We start from the raw sequence: 21,118 nt of genomic DNA, 5'->3' as shown, positions 1-21,118 counted from the left end.
GATTTGTTCCTGTACATCCTTCCCACTAGTTGTCCGTCTCTAGATTACACTGAGCAAATTAACTACATTCTTCTTATTCCCTAGCTCTAAGCAAATTGATTCTGTACTTGAATCCTCGAAAACATCCTCTTCCTCGAGTACTCAACACTTTCCTTATCCAAAAACACCATTCCTCCTCCTTTCTCTTTACTAGCCCATCTTTCTGAGCACCTGGCGACCAGGAATATGAACTCCCAGACTAGTCTCTGCTATTGTCATTCTCCCACAGGACAATCTGTGCCTGTAACTCCCCTGTCTTATTAATTACACTCTTTGCATTCACAGCCATGCAATGTAACTGTGATCGAATTTCAAAAAAAATGGGAGGGTAGGCAATGAGCTTGTGGTATTATCACAGGACTGTTGATCCGAGACCCAGGTAATGTTCTGAGGACCTGGGTTCGAATCCTGCTGTGGCAGATGGTGGAATTTGAACTCAATCTTTAAAAAAAATCTGGAATTAAGAGTCTAGTGATGACCATGAATTCATTACTGGTTGTCAGAAAAACTGATCTGGTTCAAAAATGTCCTTTAGGGAAGGAAACTGCCACCCTTATCTGGTCTGGCCTCCATGTGACTCCAGACCACAGCAATGTGGTTGACTCTTAACTGCCCACTGTCCTGGGCTCAATATTGAATCTGGGAGCAGCACGGTAATGATCACCAGGCTGTCTCTGGAACTTTGCTACGTCACCGATTACATCACTGATTTCACTTTGTAAGATTGAATTGGCTGGGACAGTGTCATAATTCACATGATTGCTTTCTTCATGGGGTGTTTTGCTTTTTCACCTTGCTGTATAGATTTCTCAAAAGACGAGTCCATCTTTGGATAAAGCAGCACTCTCTAATGTCTGCTCCAAATGTATTTTCCACTTGTTTGAATCTACCACAGGAGGCCTGAATCTGAACCCTAACCCTCTCCGATGGGTTTTAACAAACATTTCCCCTTCACTGAGAGCACTCTTTGTGCCCTCCTCTGCACCACATCTCTGAAATCTGATTGTGGAATGGTGCAGAATGGCATGTTCTCCAAGGTAGCTCTGACCGTGGTCAGTGCATCGCTCAGTCTATGTTCATTCTCATTTGCCTTGTTGTCCAGGCAGACTGCTGGGAAGCAGTCTATCCTCAGCGCTGTTGCTTCATGTGGGTTCTGCTCCCTGAGTCGCTCACACTAAGCCTTCCTTGCTCAGCAGAGCAGCAAGGATCTCTCAGGGCAGCACCCAGTCCATTCCATACTGCGCAGCCTCTGGTTTAGGGAGAATCAGAAACATAAGTTGATGATCCATCATTAACAATCAAGCTCTTCCGGTCTCATGCTCAAAGCCCTGTTATTTTGTAGACAAAAGCTTTTCATTGTCTATTGAAATGCCTCAGCCATTTAAAGCAAACATTGTCATTGGATTTTCAAAACTGTGTAGCCACATATTTTATTGAGGAGATTATTGTTGTTTTAAATCCACGTTCACAAGGATATTTTATCATGGATGTACATTTTAAATGTTATTTCATCAATATGACTATAGATTATGGATTAATTTAAAAGTTTGCAAGTTACACAAAACTTGCAGTGAACAGTGAGGAGGATAGTAAGTCAGCAGGACAGCAGAGCAGTCAGGGGAAATGGGCTGATTGCAGAATAGGTTTACCAAAAGAAATGCAATACGGTGCAAACTGGGAGGATGACTGAGGACAGGAAAACAAGCAAAAAGGTCCGACATTAAAGGCGTGAGAATTGGAATGGCCTGGAGATGTTTCTGTATAAATCAGGGAACAGTGCATACAAGATGTGGTGCACTTTGGTCTGAAGAACATTAATAGACAATATAAATTAGAAGATATAATTCTAAAGTGGGTGCAGGAGTAGAGGGACCTAGCTGTATTTGTGCACAGATCATTGAAGGTGACAGGTGGGGAAAGAATACATTGTTCTTGGCTTTATTAATAGACTACAAGAGCAGGGAGGTGATGCTGAACCTGTATAAGACACTTGTTAGACCTTAGTTGGAGTACTGAGTACAGTCACAGGAGCCATAAAACAGGAAAGATGTGAATGCACTAGTGAGAGAAAGAGCAAGAAAGATTTACAAGAATGGTTTCAGGAATGAAAAACTTCACTTATGAGCACAAATTTTAAAAGTTGAGTCTGTTCTCCTTGGAGAGAAGAAAGCTGCAAGAAGATCTAATTGAAGTTTCCAAACTCACGTGTGGGTTGGAAACAGCAGATAGGGAGGAACTGTTCCCACTTGTAAAAGGAATAAGGACAAGAATAAAGTGATTTGCAAAAGGAGCAAATGCTATGTGAAAGAAACCTATTTCCGCCCAGTGAGTAGTTAGGGTCTGGAATGCATAACCTGAAAATGTAACAGAGATAGATTCAAGGGAGATATGCTAGAAGGCAGTAGGTAATTATTTGGATGGAAATAATGTACAAGGCTATGGGGAGAAAGCAGGAGACTGGCACTAAGGCATAATCCTCATTTGAAGAGCTAGAGCAGACACAATGGGCTGAATAGCCTCCCACTTCTGTGATTCTTTAAAGGGGCAAGACATATCAACACTGTTAAAAAAAGAGGATATAGAAGTAAGGGCATGATGACGAACCTTTCTCAATTAATGATTTGATCTTATTTCTGGGCTCCCACTTTAGGAAATAAGTCAAGGCCAGAGATTCAGTCACCAAGAGGACACAAATTTCAGAAAATTGTCCAAACCTCTCATGGGTAGATGAGGGGGGGAGAGACGTTTTTGACACAATGGATGCCTCTTGAAAGGTACCAGAATCAGACTGAACCAACCTTCAAAAAGGGATCAGATAAAAATACAGCACTTGAAAAATAAATACATGTGGGATTGTGGTGCAAAGGCAAGGTGACAGTACTTTCAAAGAGCCATTGCAGGAACAAAAAGCCAAATGAGCTCCTTGTGCACTGTAAGATTCTACCCTGCAAACCCCTGGCTATTCCCTGCTGTTCATAAACTAAATGTAAGTCTTTGCACAGATCCCCTCTTACTCACTGACCAACGCAGGCACTGCAATCCCAACAGCTCCAAATAAAAATTCTCATCTCTGTGTTCATATCTAATCTGTAACTTCCCTCATCTCGAGCTCTGACTTCTTCCATCCCGCCAACCCTCTGAAATCTCTGCACTCCTGAACTCTCACTCAGCTGCCCAATTACATCACCTTACCAATGGCAGTCCTGCCTGCAACTTGCAGTTGGAACTCCCTCCCTAAACCCATTTGCCTGTCTGTACTCCTTAAAACTGTTCAACTGGACCAAATGTATCTTCACGTGTCCTGAACGTGATTGAGTGTCAAGCAGTACTGCTCGTACTCCTGAGAAACACTTTGGGAAATTGACCCATCATTTGAAATGGGAGCTGCTGTACAGAGATCAGAATACCTCAGTTTCCTGTTTATAAGACTCTCACTTTGTGTGGTTGTTCTGTCAGGAGCAGGATCAGTCTCAGATCTGGCTGAACACAATTTTCTCTCTCAGTAGAAGATGGTGAAAACACTCAGCACAATCAGACAGCTTTGTGTACAGAGACACAGAGACCATATTTCAGGTTGATGATTCTTTTCATCAGAAATCTTCACTGCTCACTTGTCTCCCTCACTTTGCACTACCTGACTAAATTAAACTTCTCAAACATGTTCTCTTTTCGTTTCTGACATCCAGAAATTCCGGTGCTCTCCTTTATGTTCTTCTGTTTGATTCATTTCATTTACAATTTTTTTGTTTCTAGAATTCAGTGATTAAATTGTGACCAATTCATTAGACTATTTGGTACAAGGTCGCATTAACAAGGGTGACAATACTGAGGGAGTGCTGCACTGTCGGAGGGTCAGTGTTGAGGGAGAACTGCACTGTTAGAGGGTCAGAAGGTCAGCATTGAAGGAGCGCTGCACTGTTGGAGGGTCAGTGCTGAGAGAGTGCCACACTGTCAGAGGATCAGTACTGAAGGAGTGGGCACCATAGGATGGTCAGTGGTGATGGAGTGCCATACTGTTGGAGGGTCAGTGCTGAGGGAATACTGCACTGTCGGAGGTCAGTGTTGCAGGAGTGCTGCAATGTTGGAGGGTCAGTGCTGAGGGAGTGCCACACTGTCAGAGGGTCAGCACTGAGGGAGCGACGCACTGTCAGAGGATCAGTGCTGAGGGAGCGTCATACTGTCAGAGGGTCAGCGCTGAGGGAGTGTGCACTGTTGGAGAGTCAGCGCTGAGGGACCGCCATACTGTTGGAGGGTCAGTGATGAGGGAGTGCCGCACTGTCAGAGGGTCAGCATTAAATGAGTGCTGCACTGTCAGAGAGTCAGTGCTGAGGGAGTGTCGCATTGTCGGAGGGTCAGTGCTGACTGAGTGCTGCACTGTTGAAGGGTCAGTGCTGAGGGAACAGGCACTGTCTGAGTTGCCATCTTTCAGATGAGGCATTATATTGTGACCCAGTCTGGTCTCTCAGGGTTGGCAGAGGGGGAAAGTTAGGCGGGATAAAGACGGGCTAGGGTTGATAGATCACACAGCTATTATGGGAAGAAAAGCAGGAATGTCATACAATCACACATGCGTACAGAACAGAAGAGGCCCTTCAGCCTATTGAGTCTGCACCAATCCCAGTTTTCAACCTTGGCTCATGGTCTTGAATGTGATGACATTTCAAGCACCCAGCTCTTTGAGTTTAAAGGCTGTGAGGTTTTGTCCCTCTCAAGCAGTATGTTCCAGTTTCCCACGATCCTCTAAGTGAAAAAAACCCTTTCCTTAAAATTCCACCGAACCTCCTATTCTCCACCTTATCATGATAGCTCATTACTGACAGCCCAACTCAGGGCAATAGCTGCTTCCTGTTCATCCTGTCTATATCCCACATAATTATACACACCTCAATCAGGGCATGCCTCAGCCTCTGCTGTTCTGAAGAAAACAACTTGATCTGGTCCAGCCTCTCTTGATTAAGAATACGCTCCAGACCGGAATCAAGAATGTGGTGCTGGAAAAGCTCAGCCGGTCAGGCAGCATTCAAGGAGCAGGAGAATCAACGTTTCGAGTATAAGTTCTTCATCAGGAAGCTTAATTGAGCTTATGCTCAAAACATCGACTCTCCTGTGCCTGAGATGCTGCCTGACCTGCTGTGCTTTTCCAGCACCACACTTTCAACTCTGATCTCCAGCATCTGCAGTCCTCACTTTCTTCCAAACCAGGAATCACTTCTGCTGTCCTCCTGTGCTATCGCATCCCATAGTGTGCCTAGGGCCAATTATTTTCCCTCATCCATCATCACTAAAAACAGCTGATCGGGGTCGTTCTGACATTGCTGTGTTTGTGAGACAATGGGCTGATGTTTTTCTCTGATATAGCAATGACTACACTTCATAAGTAATTGGCTGCCAGTAGAGAGCCTTGGGACATGCTGAGGTGTTGTGTTAACAATTCAAATCCCTTTGCCTTTTGCCTGACTTTCTGCAGGCAGTGCCCTTTCTGGGTTGATTGATGAGTTAATCTCTAACACTATCATTTTTGACTGTTTCTGAGTTGCAATTTGAGCTTTCAGTTTGTTGGTGCAGGAACTAACAAAAAGGTCTCACCACCTTGAATCAGGTTAACAGGTGGTTTTGCTGAAAGACTCTCACTACTCCCTCAGAGAGACATAGTAGCCAGGCTGAATTAAAGGTCAGCTTGAGGCATGGTTAGTCAAACTGAAATGTTACTGCCAAAACTCTGAGTAGAACTGACGTCAGAGCTTGTGTCAGAGATACAGCAGCGGGGAGAGATAGTTGGGCACTGACTCAGCAGAAATGCATCCAACAAATACCTGAAACAGGGAACTCCAGGAGGCTCACAATCAGAATCATTCTAGCAGCTACATACTGTGACAAAACATGTTTCCAACGGGCTCACAAGGAGGAACACATTCCTTCTTTAAAAGTCACTCATCCAGTAACTCAGGATCAGAACCATCACCATCTTCACATCAGAGGTTTATTGTCAGCAGCACATTTTCTAGGGAGATGACAGAAAGATTTTGTGCTTAGAAACATAGAAAAAATACAGCGCAGTACAGGCTCTTTGGCCCTCGATGTTGCGCCGATCCAAGCCCACCTAACCTACACTAACCCACTATCCTCCATATGCCTATCCAATGCCTGTTTAAATGCCCATAAAGTGGGAGAGTCCACCACTGCTACTGGCAGGGCATTCCATGAACTCACAACTCGCTGAGTAAAGAACCTACCCCTAATATCTGTCCTATACCTACCACCCCTTAATTTAAAGCTATGCCCCCTCGTAATAGCTGACTCCATACGTGGAAAAAGGTTCTCACGGTCAACCCTATCTAAACCCCTATTCATCTTGTACACCTCTATCAAGTCACCCCTAAACCTTCTTTTCTCCAATGAAAACAGCCCAAAGTGCCTCAGCCTTTCCTCATACGATCTTCCTACCATACCAGGCAACATCCTGGTAAACCTCCTCTGCACCCGTTCCAGTGCCTCCACATCCTTCCTATAGTATGGCGACCAAAACTGCACACAATACTCCAGATGCGGCCGCATCAGAGTCTTATACAACTGCAACATGACCTCAGGACTCCAGAACTCAATTCCTCTACCAATAAAAGCCAGTACGCCATATGCCTTCTTCACCGCACTATTTACCTGGGTGGCAACTTTCAGAGATCTGTGTACATGGACACCAAGATCCGTCTGCTCATCCACACTACCAAGTATCCAACCATTAGCCCAGTACCCCATCTTTTTGTTACTCTTACCAAAGTGAATCACCTCACACTTACCTATCCAGATGTCTCAGATTATTTCACAGCCACTGAAGTTCTTCTTGAATGTAGTCTCGACTTTAAAGCAGGAAATGTGACAATTTGAGTATAGCAAGCTCACAGAAACAGATCCACACAGTTTATTTTCTCACTGACATTAATGCAGGAAAACACATTGGCCCCAGGATGCCATGGAAAATGCCCCTGCTCTTCTTCCAACAGACAGAACTTTTAGGGCAGATAGAGGTCTTAGATTAATGCTTCATGTAAAAGTGCCCACTCCCTCAGCACTGACCCTCCGACAGTGCCCACTTCCTCAGTAATGATCCTCTGACAGTATGACTCTTTCAGCACTGACCTCTGATAGTGCAGCATTCCCTCAGCACTGATCCTCCGACAGTGCAGCATTCCCTCAGCACTGACCCTCTGACAGTGCAGCACTCCCTCAGCATTGATCCTCCGACAGTGCAGCATTCCCTCAGCACTGATCCTCCGACAGTGCAGCATTCCCTCAGCACTGACCCTCCGACAGTGCAGCACTCCCTCAGTAATGATCCTCTGACAGTGCGACTCTCTCAGCACTGAACCTCCGACAGTGCCCACTCCCTCAGCACTGTCCTCTGACAGTGCAGCATTCCCTCAGCACTACCCTCTGACAGTGTGGCACTTCCTCAGTACTGACCCTCCAACAGTGCGGCGCTCCCTCAGCACTGACTCTACAACACTGTAGTGCTCCCTCAGCACTGACCCTCTGACTCTGCGACTCTCCCTCAGCACTGACCCTCTGACAATGCAGAGCTCCCTCAGCACTGACCCTCCAACAATATGGAGCACCCTCAGCACTGACTCTACAACACTGTGGTGCTCCCTCAGCACTGACCCTCTGACTGTGCGACTCTCCCTCAGCACTGACCCTCCGACAATGTAGTGCTCTCTCAGCACTGACCCTCCAACAATGTGGAGCACCCTCAGCACTGACCCTTCGACAGTGTGGCGCTCCCTCAGCAATGAACCTCTGACTGTGCGGCACTGTCTCAGTACTGACCCTCTGACAGTGCGGCGCTCCCTCAGCACTGACCGTCTGACAGTGCGGAGGTCCCTCAGCACTGACCCTCCAACAATGGTGGATCACCCTCAGCACTGACCCTCCAACAGTGTGGCGCTCCCTCAGTACTGACCCTCAAACAGTATGGCGCTCCCTCAGTACTGACCCTTCGACAGTGCCCGCTCCCTCACCACTGATCCTCTGACAGTGTGCACTCCCTCAGCACTGACCCTCCGACAGTGTGGTGACCCCTCAGTACTGACCCTTTGACACTGCGGCGCTCCCTCAGCACTGACCATCTGACAGTGTGGAGCTCTCTCAGCACTGACCCTCCAACAGTGTGGTGCTCCCTCAGTACTGACCCTCCGACAGTGTGGCGCTCCCTCAGTACTGACCCTTCGACAGTGCCTGCTCCCTCACCACTGATGCTCTGACAGTGTGCACTCCCTCAGCACTGACCCTCCGACAGTGTGGTGACCCCTCAGTACGGACTCTTTGACCGTGCGGTGCTCCCTCAGCACTGACCCTCTGACAGTATTGTCTTCCCTCAGCACTGATCCTCTGACAGTGTGGAATGAGTGGCAGCAAGTCAGGGCAATAAAGTATTGCTAGCAAGGCCAGCATTTATTACCTACCCCTAATTACCCTCAAGAAGGTGGTGGTGAACTACCTTCTGTAGCTTCTGCAGTCCATGGGGAGTAGGGAACCCCACAATGTGTAAGGAAGGAATTTCCAGGATTTTGACCCAATGATACTGAAGGAACTATGATACATTCCCAAGAGACGATGGTGAGTGGGCCTTACAGTGGGTGGTTTTCACATGTAACCACTGCCCTTGTCATTCTTGATGGTAGTGATTGTGGATTTGGAAGGTGCAGTCTGAGGAGAGTTGGTGAGTCACTGTGGTGCATTGTAGGTGGTACACACTGCTGCAGAAGAAAGTGAGGACTGCAGATGCTGGAGATCAGAGTCAAAAAATGTGGTGCTGGAAAAGCACATCAGGTCAGGCAGCATCTGAGGAGCAGGAGAATCGACATTTCGGGCATAAGTCCTTCGTCAGGAATGTTGCAACTTAGCGTTACTGGTGGAGGGACTGGATGATTGTGGATGTGGGGGCTGCTTTGTCCTGGATGGTGTTGAGGTTCTTGCATGTTGTTGGAGCTGTACCCATCCAGGTAAGTGGGGAGTATTCCATCACATTCCTGACTTGGGCTTTGTAAATGGTGGATATGCTTTGGGGAGTCAGAAGATGAGTTACTTGCAAGATTTCTACACCTAGATCCGCTCTTGTAGCCACCGTATATAAATGGATAGTCAGTTTAGTTTCTGGCCAACGGCAGTCACAGGAATATTGATAGTAGGGGAGTCAATGTTGCCGATGCCATTGAATGTTAAGGGACAATGGTTGTATTCCCTTTGATTCACGATGGTCATTGCTTTGCATTGCATGGAGGGTTTGAGCTATAGGGAGAGGCTGAACAGGCTGGGACTGTTTTCCCTGGAGAGTCAGAGGCTGAGGGGTGACCTTGTAGAGGTTTATAAAATCATGAGGGGCATGGATAGGGTAAATGGACAAAGTCTTTTCCTGGGGGTGGTGGGGTGGGAGTCCAGAACTAGAGGGCATATGTTTAGGGTGTGAAGGGAAACATTTAAAAGGGACCTAAGGGGTAACTTTTTCATGTAAAGGCTGGTGTGTATAGGAAATGAGCTGCCAGAGAGATGGTGGAGGCTGGTACAATTATAACATTTAAAAGGCATCTGGATGGGGAGATGAATGGGAAGGGTTTAGAGGGATATGGGCCAAGTGCTGGCAAATTGGACCAGGTTAATTTATGATATCTAGTTGGCATGGACGGGTGGAATGAAGGGTCTATTTCCATGCTGTACATCTCTATGGCTCTAAATGTTACATCCACTCATTACACCAAGAACAAGGACTGTTTAAGTATCTGAGGAGTTGCGAATGGTACTGAACATTGAGCAATCATCAGCAACCTCCACATTTCTGACCCTACAAAGTAAGGAAATCCATTGATGAAGCAGTTGAAGATGTTTGGGCCTAGGACACTACCCTTAGGAACTTGTAGAACCAACGGGAATCCAATCATTGTCCTGGAGCTGAGGTGACTGAACTCCAACACCAAAACATCTTTGACTGTGCCAGGTATAACTCCAACCAGTGGAGAGTTTGCCTCCTGATTCCAGTCTTGCTTGTGCTCTTTGATGCCATACTTGGCTGAATGCGGCCTTGATGTCAAGGGCTATCATTATCACCTCACCTCTGGGATTCAGCTCTTTTGTCCATGTTTGAGCCAAGGCTGTAATGAGATCAGGAGCTGAGTGGCCCTGGTGGAACCCAATCTAAGTGTCACTGAGCAGGTTATTACTGAGCAGGTGCTGCTTGATAGCACGGTTGGTGACACCTTCCATCATTTATTTGGAGGGGAACCTGCCGGTGGTGGTCAGGTATCTGCTGCTTTTGTCCTTATAGGTGGTAGAGTTTATGGATTTGGAAGATGCTGGCAAAGGAGCCTTTCTGAGTTACCTCAAGATCAAGATGTCTTCAGTTTTTTTTCATTCATTCATGAGACGTGGATGTTGCTGGCTGGGTCAGGATTTATAGCCCATCCCTAACTGCCCCTTGACCTGAGTGACATGCTCAGCCATTTCAGAGGGCAGTTAAGAGTTGCTGTAGGTCCAAAGTCACATACAGGTCAGACTTGGTAAGGATGGCAGATTTCCTTCCCTAAAAGGACATTAGTAAACCAGATGGGTTTTATTTTTTTAACAACAGACAGTGGTCATATGGTGAACATCAGATTTAATTCTTCGTTGAATTCAAATTTCACCATCTGCCCGGTGGGATTCACAGCAGCCTGTGAATTATTAGCCCAGGAAAATTACTACTATACCGTACCTCCCCTAAATTCAGCCCAGTTTTGAATTCACCTGGTCAGGCATTAATGAACATCTCCAAGGTAGTGGGGTCTGGAAACTGGACTTTCTTGTCCAGAGGTAGAGACACTACCACTTCACCACAGGAGGTCTCAGCCATGATAATTTATTATATAGTCCATCTTAAGACTAAACACTATAATGCACAGTATCCAGAGATAGCAGGTTCTCACCTTACTGTCAAATTATTGAAAGATTATTCAATGCCTAATGTTGGTTGGTCTACTCCACATGATTCTCCAAGCTGTTAACAGGACAAGACAGGGTGGATAAAGATAAACTATTTCCACAGTTTGGGGATTCTAGAACCAGGGGGCAGAGTCTGAGAATTAGGGACAGACCGATTAGGAGTGTTGTTAGGAAACATAAGGGGTGAGACAGATTTGGAATTCTCTACCACAAACAGCAGTTGTTGCCAGATCAGTTGGCAATTTTAAATCTGCGACCGATAAATTTGTGTTCAAAAAAGCTATGATGGGACATGGGCCAAAGGCAGGTATTTGGAGTTAGGCCACAGATTAGCCACAATTGCACTGAATAGCAGAAGAGGTTTGAGGGGCAAGTCCTGATTTGTACATTTGACCAACCGTAGGCTGAGCAGTGACCTGGTTCGTAGTTGCTGGTGTTACTATCTTGCTAACACTAGGCAGCAGCGAAACTGATATGAACCCCTCTGATTTTCTGCCCCACATTGTCTTTCTAGAAAGAGTAGTCTTTCATGTTCACACCTTTGGGAATTAACCTTCCTGTACAGCTGCCTTTTCTTCCTCCCTGGAGTAGAACGTTCTGCCTCAATTCATTGGCACATGCCTGACGGGCCTACAGGGAATCCCCGAACAATCGAGACAGCTGCTTGCACTGGCTTGACTGATTCACTGCACAATTAAAAGGTACAAAACAGAAGCAGCAGGAGGCCATTCAGCCCCTTAAGCCTGTTCCACTATTCACTATTTCCATGATTTGTCTGCTCTGTGGCCTGAACTCTTTCCTGCCTGTCCCTCACCACTCTGTGAGAACTCTCTGCAAGAAGAAATTCCTCCTCAACTCCGTCTTAAAAGGGAGGCCACTATCTTGAAGATGTATCTCCTGGTTTAGGAAACATGCTCTCCACAACCAGCTCATAAAGTCCATTCAGAAACTTATGCTTCAATAAGATCATCTTTCATTCTTCTAAACTCCAATGAAAAGAGCCCAACCCTTCTTCAGAAAAGAAACTGCTCAGCCCAGGGACCAGTGAGCGAACTTTCTCTGAACTGTTGCCAATGCAAGTACATTAGGTACCGGGGAGGAGAAGGACTGGGTACACAGCATACACTGAAGAATAATGTTACACTTTGAGATTATGATATTGAGAGGACCTGATAAAGAGCTTTTGCCCGAAATGTCGATTTTCCAGCTCCTCGCACCTGCTGTGCTTTACCAGCACCACACTCTCAACTCTATTGTGAGGACCAGTTCTGGACTAAGATGTGCAGGAACAAGATATCTCTCATATTGCAATGTGGATGTCACGCCCTCCCACAAACACAGATATCCAGTGGGGTTTTAGAGTTGGCATTCCCCTTCTGGTTGCCTTCAGAACATAACAGCATCCTTCAGTCTATGAAGGAGAGAGATCGCATTTCTAAGGCACCTGTCATCACCACAGGATCTCCCAAAGCAGTTCATGACCAATTAAGGACTTGTTTTGAAATGTACTCACTTATGTGATGCAAAACCATGGCAACTAACTTGTGCACAGCAAGCTTCCACAAACAACAACGAGTAACAACTTGGTAAACTATTTTAGTGGTGATGACAGCAGGATTAATATTGGCCCCAGGACACAGGGGGGAATGCTCCCAACTCTCCTTTGTAGTGCTGTAGGATGTTTTACACCCCTGGACAGGGTGGACAGTGTTCCAGTTTAAAGCTGACTCCTCCAACACAGCAGCCTGCTGGCATCTCGAGTGGAAGCCAAGATTATGCATTTAAACTTTGTAATGGGGCTGTAGACTCAGACCAAGAGAATAGATAAGATAGAAGCAGGGAGGTTGTTCCCACTTACAGGGCATAACCTTAAAATAAGGCGGAGCAGATTTAGGACTGAGTTGGGGAGAAACTTCTTAACCCAATGTGTTGTGAATCTGTCAAACTGCCTGCCTGTGAAACAGTTGAGACTACCTCATTGAATGTTTTTAAGGTAAAGATAGAGAGATTGTTGAACAGTAAAGGAATTAAGCATTATGATGAGTGGGCGGGTAAGTGGAGCTAAATCCATGAAGAGATCAGGCCATGATCTTTATTTGATGGTGGAGCAGTCTCAATGGGCCAGATGGTCTACTCCTGCTCCTAGTTCTTATGTTCTCACAACCTGTGACTGGGCTCAAGCGAGAAGGAAGAATTGCAGGCTGACTGTAGGCTGAGAAGAAAGGACTGAAAATGAGAACTATAGACAGAACAACACATACAAAAATAATGACAGAGAAAATTTACACACGGACAGAAAGAGTTATTCAACAACAGAAAAATTAACTTTGAGCAATTAGTACAAGAATAACAATAAAAGAATGAGTGCGAAATGGAGAGGTATAGAATAAGAAAGCACAGATAAACTATAGAATGTAGAGACAAACAAACCAATGAGAGAGATTTGATTGTTTAAAAGTTTCTTGAAATACAATGTGGGTCATTCTTCGGTTCAAGCATTGAGAGTTTTGTTACTGTAGGGGTGGAATTTACTGACATTATCTTCGCCTCAGGGTTAGTCAGAGCTGAACAACAGCCTACCAGTCAGAATGGAACCCATGTCATACTGAAACACAACACTTTGTTTTCACATTTCAATAATCTGCACTTGTCCCACACAGACAAACAGCCCTGAGATTGGGGAGTTCGAGAACTTCTCTACTCTGACAATGATCCCAGTGCCGGTCCCAGCTCTCATCTTCCTCATGTCACTTGCAGCCTGTTGCCTCAGGCTGGGCTTCTGGAAAGGGGTGGGGGTCAATGTGACAGCAGCCAGGGCATCATCCAAACTCCCAAAGGGCCTCACCCTCCATTACCTCATTCTCTAATATCTCACCGTCATCCAAACTCCCAAAGGACCTCACCCTCCATGACCTTACCCACCAATATCTCACCATCATCCAAACCCCTATGGGGCTTCACTCTCCATTATATCCCATCCTCCAATATCTCACCTGGATTAGTGGTGCTGGAAGAGCACAGCAGTTCTGGCAGCATCCAAGGAGCAGCTCCTGAACTGCTGTGCTCTTCCAGCACCACTAATCCAGAATCTGGTTTCCAGCATCTGCAGTCATTGTTTTTACCGCCAATATCTCACCGTCAACCAAAGCTCTATGGGGCCTCATCCTCCATTATCTGACTCTCCAATATATCTCACCCTCCATGTCTTCACTTCCAATAACATATCCTCATCCAAACTCTTACAGGAACTCACGTCCACTCCCTCACCCTCTTAACTGCACTATCCACTACCTCACTCTCTGATATCTCACGTCCACTCTCTCACTCTCCGATATCTCTCATATCCACACTTTCACTCTGATATCTCTCACTTTCTACTATCTTACTCTCCGATATCTCTTACATCCACTTTCTCACTCTCCAATATCTCTCACATCCATTCTCTCACATTCGAACATCTCGCACATCCACTCTCCTACTCTCCAACACCTCTCACGCTCCAATATCTCACTCTCCGATATCTCACTCTCTACTACCTCATTCTCCATTACTCACTCAGACAAACCCCTAAGATACCTCAGTATAACTCTAACCCTCCGGCACCTCACAAGAACCTTCAATTTAATCCACACTCAGTACCTGACCCTAGCTCTACTAACCAGTTCTTTATATCTAACCAAATGTTGTCCATGTCTTTGGCAGTGTTTGATGGGGACAGTATCACAGGAGCTTTACTTTCATTTAAAAGTGTACAGAAGACTTTACTTTCTGTTCAAAAGAATATAAGAAGCTTTCTTCTGTATCTAAATCCATGCTATCCCTATCCTGGGAGTGTTTGATGGAGACAGTGTAGGGAGAACCTTACATTCTGTTCAAAAGTATAGAGTGTTCTTTACCCTCCAACTACGATGTGCTGTACCTCTCTCAATGTTTGAAGGGGACAGTGGGAGGAAATTTACTTTTAGTTTAAAAGAATAGAGAGGCTTTACTCTGCATCTAGTGTCTTGCTGTATCTGTGTTTGGTCTATTCAATGGGGACAGTTTTACTCTGTATCTAACCCTGTACTGTTCCTGTTCTGGGAGTGTTTGATGGGTACAGTTTGGCGGGAGCTTTACTCTGTATCTAACCCCGTGCTGTGCCTGTCCTGGGAGTGTTTGATGGGTGGACAGTGTAGATGGAGCTTTACTCTGTATCTAACCACGTGCTGTCCCTGTCCTGGGCATGTTTGATGGGTGGACAGTGTAGATGGAGCTTTACTCTGTATCTAACCCCATGCTGTCCCTGTCCTGGGCATGTTTGATGGGGGGACAGTGTAGATGGAGCTTTACTCTGTATCTAACCCCGTGCTGTGCCTGTCCTGGGCATGTTTGATGGGTGGACAGTGTAGATGGAGCTTTACTCTGTATCTAACCCCGTGCTGTCCCCCTGTCCTGGGCATGTTTGATGGGTGGACAGTGTAGATGGAGCTTTACTCTGTATCTAACCCCGTGCTGTCCCTGTCCTGGGCATGTTTGATGGGTGGACAGTGTAGATGGAGCTTTACTCTGTACCTAACCCTGTACTGTTCCTGTTCTGGGAGTGTTTGATGGGGACACTGTAGACGAAGATTTACTCTATATCTAATCCCGTGCTGTTCTGGGAGTGTTTCATGGGGATTGTATTGGAGTGCTTTACTCTGTATCTACCCCGTGCTGTCCCTCTCCTGGGAGTGTTTAATGGAGACACTGTAGAGGAAGATTTACTCTATATGTAATCCCGTGCTGACCCTGTTTTAAAGTATTTGCCACAGCTACAAATTAACTTTTTGCCATTCATGTATTAAGATACCTCGGACCCTCAGCATCTCAGAGCTCTGCAATTTCTCACCATTCTTTTTTATTCTTCCTATCAAAATGTCACATTTTGGTATATTTCACTTCATTTGCCAGATCATTTTTCTCTTTTAGTCATTCACAGAATGTAGGTGTCACTGACAAGGCTAGCATTTATTGTCCATCCCTAATAGTCTTTGGAAATACGGATGGATAATGGTTTAATCCCTCACCCTTATGAGGGAAAATGCTTTATAAATTGGTGCATCTATTCTTCAGCAGCCCATAAATGGGTTAACAGAAACCAAAACGCATATGTCAGAATTACAGTGAGATCTTATCAGTAATTGCCTTGAGTGGGCTTCACTGAGCACTGCTTCCTGTCCCCTCCCCCCGTTGCTTTCTAGTGGTTTCTGATACATGTAACAAGGGTTTTCATCAGGAACTGTGACCACTGCAGTTTTATTCTGCGTGTTACACAACCCCCATGCTCTGTGTCTCTATTTTTATCAATGTCGTCTCACCCCTTACACAGTGCACTGCCATTTGGGAGTGACAGGCCATGAGCAAATATCCAGAGGCCAACAAGGCAAATGGCAGGGAAGTCAGGAAACCTCTCTTCAGACAGTGCTTGTCCCACTCAGATCTTATATTTAGTTCAATGAATACTTACGACTGATGGCGAGAGTGTAGCATTACATTGTAGCTAACCCTATAACCAGCCAATAACCCATTCTCACACTCTGAGATATGATTCCCTCTCCACTCTCCCATTCTGACACTCCGGAATTCGATTCCCTCTCTACTCTCCCATTCTGACACTCCGGAATACGATTCCCTCTCCACTCTCCCATTCTGACACTCTGGGATAAGATTCCCTGTCTACTTTCCCTTTCTGAGACAATGGGATAAGATTCCTTCTCCACTCTCCCATTCTGACACTCTGGGATGAGATTCCCTCTCCTCCGGCCCATTCTGACACTCTGGGATGAGATTCCCTCTCCTCCAGCCCATTCTGACACTCTGGGATAAGATTCCCTCTCTCCAGCCCATTGTGACACTCTGGGATAAGATTCCCTCTCCACTCTCCCATTCTGACACTCTGGGATGAGATTCCCTCTCCTCCGGCCCATTCTGACACTCTGGGATAAGAGTCTTTCCCTAACAAGAATTCTGCTAGCCATACACAGCCTGGCCAACAAAGGACTTCAAGCTCACAACAATGCTGTTAATCCTTAACTGCCCTTTCACGTGACCATGCAAGCCACTCAGTTCAAGGGTGGTTATGAATGGGCAATAAACACTGGTCTTGCCAGCAACATTCCATGAAAGAATATGGAAAGAATGCTTGAATTGATAATTATTTGATAAGAATTCAAAGACAACTGTCCTTAGCCGGCACAGATAATGGCCAATGAAGCAAGAAATCTTCAGGATACTTGTATTCGCTCAGTTCTCCACACTGTTGAACCATTCAGTTTATCATGGCTGACCCACATCTATCTACCCCACTTAACTTCTCAAAGAAGACTGTCCCAAATTTCCTATCTCTTTTCTAGGAGAATCCCCTCAGGATCTTATACTGGTCAATTAAGTCACATATTCATTTTCTAAACTTTATCAGACACAAGCCTAGCCTGCCCAGCCTTCCACTGTATTTACCTCCTTCTTTGAATAAGGAGGCCAGTACTGTACAATGGCCCTCATGATAAATGGTACCATTACTTCAGTTTTCCTAATTATTTGCTGGAGCTGCAAACTAATCTTTTTGCCACTCATGCATTAAGGCACCACGGTCCCTCAGCATCTCAGAACTTTGCAATCTCTCACCATTCTTTTTTATTCTTCCTATCAAAACGTCACATTTTGCCACCTTTCACTTCATTTGCCAGATCATTTTTCTCTTTTATTTGTTCACGGAATGTAGGTGTCATTGACAAGACTAGCATTTATCGTCCATCCCTAATTGCCCTGGAGAAGGTGGTGATGAGCTGTCGTTCTGAAATGCTGTAGGTTGAACTATACTGGTCTTAGGGAGGGTTTGACCGGTGTCTGTGAAGGAACAGCAATATCATGTAAAGTCAGATGGTGCATGACTTGGAGTATAACTTGCCACTGGTGCTGTTCACATAGATTGTCTGCCCTTGACCTTCAGCTTGCAGAGATCACAGGACCCGTTGTGTGTCAAGCAGTGTGACAGATCTAAGTCATCCTACAACAAACAGATCAGATTTAAGTGCTGCAGTCCTGCTACATCCAATCGTGAATAGTGACAGACAATTAAATATCTCAGAGAAGGAGATTTTCAATACCCCCTTCCATAATGATGGGGAGGCCAGCACATTAGGGCAGTGCAAAAGACTGGACTAAAGCATTCACAACTATACTCAGCCAGAAATCATCCCCTCCAAATGTCCACAGCATCACAAATGCTAGTTTTCAGTCAATATGATTTGCTCCAAATGATATCAAGAAAGAGCTGAAGGCACTGCATATTGCAAATGCTATGAGCCCTGACAATATTCCGGCAATACTTCCAGTGGTACGCTGGCCAAGCTGTTCTACCACATTTACAACATTGGCATCAAGCTGACAAAGCCAGGAAGTCCTGAACACAGGTAGCAGGATAAATCCAACCGGCCAATTTCCACGCTATTACTCTGCTCTCAATCGTGTGCAAAGGTCATGGACGGGGCTATCAGCTGCATGTGTAAGCCATGTGTAAGATGTACTCCAACTGATCACCAAAGCTCCTCAGTCAGAACCATCAAAATACTTTATATAAATTGCAAAATGTTGGGGATCCATCAAAGATCCTGTGATATGCCACTTGTTACATCTTGTAAAGTGAACCATTTGTTCCTATCCCCTTTTCTTTGTTAGCTAGTGAGTCTTCTACCATATTATACATTACCCCAAAAGCATGAGCTTCTAGTTTCCCTAGTCATCTTTGATGTGGCATCTTGATAAAGGCCTTCTGGAAATGAGAGTGCAGTATATCCACAGCACATGTTACTCCTTTAAAGAATTCCAAAAAATTGTTTCAAGGTGATTTCCCTTTCACTAAACCACGTGGACTCTGCCCTATTGCCTTTAAGTTTTTTAAGTGTGCTGCTGTAATGGTATTAATAATAACTTCTAACATTTGATTTGATTTATTACTGTCACATGTAGCGAGATATAGTAAAAAGTATTGTTTTGCATGCTAACCAGACAAATCATATCTTACATAAGTACATCAGGGTAGTAGAACAGAATGCAAAATATAGTATTACAGCTACAGAGAAGGTGCAGAGATACATCCACTCTAATATATGAGAGGTTCATTCAGAAGTCTGATAACAGTGGGTAAGAAGCTGTTCTTGAATCTGTTAATATGTGTTTTCAAACTTTTGTATCTTCTGCATGATGAAGAGGGTGGAAGAAAGTATAACGGGGATGGGAGGAGTCTTTGGTTATGTTGGCTGCTTTCCCAAGGCAGTAGGAAGTGGAGATGGAGTCAATGGATAGAAGACTGGTTTGAGTGATGGACTGGGCTGCGTTCACAACTCTCTGCAACATTTCCCCATTAGAAGATTTAATTAGCCTGTAGTTTCCAGTTTCCCTCACTTTTTGAATAAATACACTTAAGAGGACTGATTTACAGATCTATGGAAAGGGATCAAAAATTTGCACTGTTGTATGAAATAACAACAGAACTTTGACTAGTCTTTGTAATGATGAAAACATTTGATGGAATAAATGTAGAGATGCATGGTGGCTGGACCATAACTGAGGAACATTAATGTAAGTTAGTCACAACTAAATCCAACAGGGAATTCAAGAGTGAATGCTGTGTTAAAGTCAAATGCTGTGAATGCTGGAAATCTGAAATGAAAACAAACACAATCCTGGAAAAACTCAGCTGGCAGGTAGCCTATGTGAAAGAAACGGAGTTTACACTTCAGCTTATACTAAATCTATTATCGGACTGATGCTGATGGAAACATTATTTCAAAATGAAACATTAATTCTGCTTCTCTCCAAAGAGACTGCCTGAACTGCTGAGTATTTCCAGGACATTTTATTTTAGAAGAATACGTTGAGCAGCTCATTGAAGAGGACATGGTGGGGGGGTTCATGTGGGGCATCAACACCTACATGAACTGTAGTCACTCATACCCAGAGTACACACAGGAATCTCTCACTTTACTGAACACTGACCATCAGTGATATTCACAGACAGCACATAATCAAATACACACTTGGATCTTTCACACTCCTGCACACAGTCCACACTTTTACATGCTCAGTACACATTCCATACATGCCCAGTACACATTCCACACATGCCCAGTACACATTCTGTATACAGTCAGTACACATTGTATGCGCACCCAATGCACATTATACACACAACCAGTACATACACTGCACACTCGCTCTCCTTATGCACCCAGTAAATACAGGTACTGCACTTCTCTACACACCCGATGTTCTGTCAGTGGGCAGTGTGGTGTTGTTAAGTACCTGCACACTGCTGCATTAGTGATTAGACAGTCCATACTATGAATGAGAAATACATCCGTGTTGGTCTAGAATGGCCTCGAGACATCAAAGACACTTCAAAAGCAGCCACAGGGGCCTGGAAGTGTAGTTGGCCTTGAAGCTCTTTGACCTGCCAAGACGTACCTGACAAGAGTTAACATATACAGCTGCCCAGAAGCAGTTAGAATTACAGAAGTGTCAACGCACCCATAGGAGTCAACAGAAAAACAAGACGAGGACGCGAGCAGATCTGACTTTTCAAGATAGCATAAGTACTGCGGTCACAGGAGGAAGGAAGTTGCAGTCTCATTCAGCCTCACAATGTAGCTTCAAGAGAGGTTAGTCACCCAATAAGATTAGCAAACTTAAGCAGCAGAAAGAGAGGAACAAAAGACATAAATTAAGAAAGTCCTGAGAGGAAAAATAAAACAAAGACCGAAACCATGAGATGGGGGAGTCTCAGTCCAATCTACAAAAATCCAGTGCAAACTATTTCCAACTTCATACAGCCTAGACATGGAGGGAGACCTTAACAGCAGTAGTATAGAACAACTTCGATCTCTGGTAAGTTAGTCCTTAAATCATAAAAAAACTGTGATCAATTTTCAGCCATTCTCTAAGATATGTGATGTGAAATATGGTGGCAATTTTAAAACTGAACATGCATTAAGGTGGTCTTAGCAACACACCCCATTTAAATCCCAAAGACTCTTTATTGGAAACTACCCCACATATAGTTAGCTGCTGCAGTGGTCAGTCTATCTAGCACATGCCA

General features: G+C 44.9%; 1 protein-coding gene across 4 annotated transcripts in view; it reads left to right on the top strand.

The window, feature by feature from the left end:
• Positions 1–21,118, top strand: part of LOC122543785 (transcriptional-regulating factor 1-like) — an 88,008-nt gene that overhangs the window by 25,561 nt on the left and 41,329 nt on the right. For 2 of the 4 annotated variants that reach the window (XM_043682556.1, XM_043682553.1), the window contains exon 1: positions 20,701–20,907. The exons of the other annotated variants lie outside the window; for them this stretch is intronic. The gene's annotated coding sequence lies outside the window, so the exon portion shown is untranslated. Of the gene's footprint in view, positions 1–20,700; positions 20,908–21,118 lie in introns of those variants that run through there. 4 annotated transcript variants of the gene reach the window in all.

This window comes from Chiloscyllium plagiosum, chromosome 45, assembly GCF_004010195.1.
Source record: "Chiloscyllium plagiosum isolate BGI_BamShark_2017 chromosome 45, ASM401019v2, whole genome shotgun sequence".
NCBI lineage: Eukaryota > Metazoa > Chordata > Chondrichthyes > Orectolobiformes > Hemiscylliidae > Chiloscyllium > Chiloscyllium plagiosum.
Note: the sequence above shows the minus strand (reverse complement) of the source record. Positions and strands in the feature narration are given on the sequence as shown.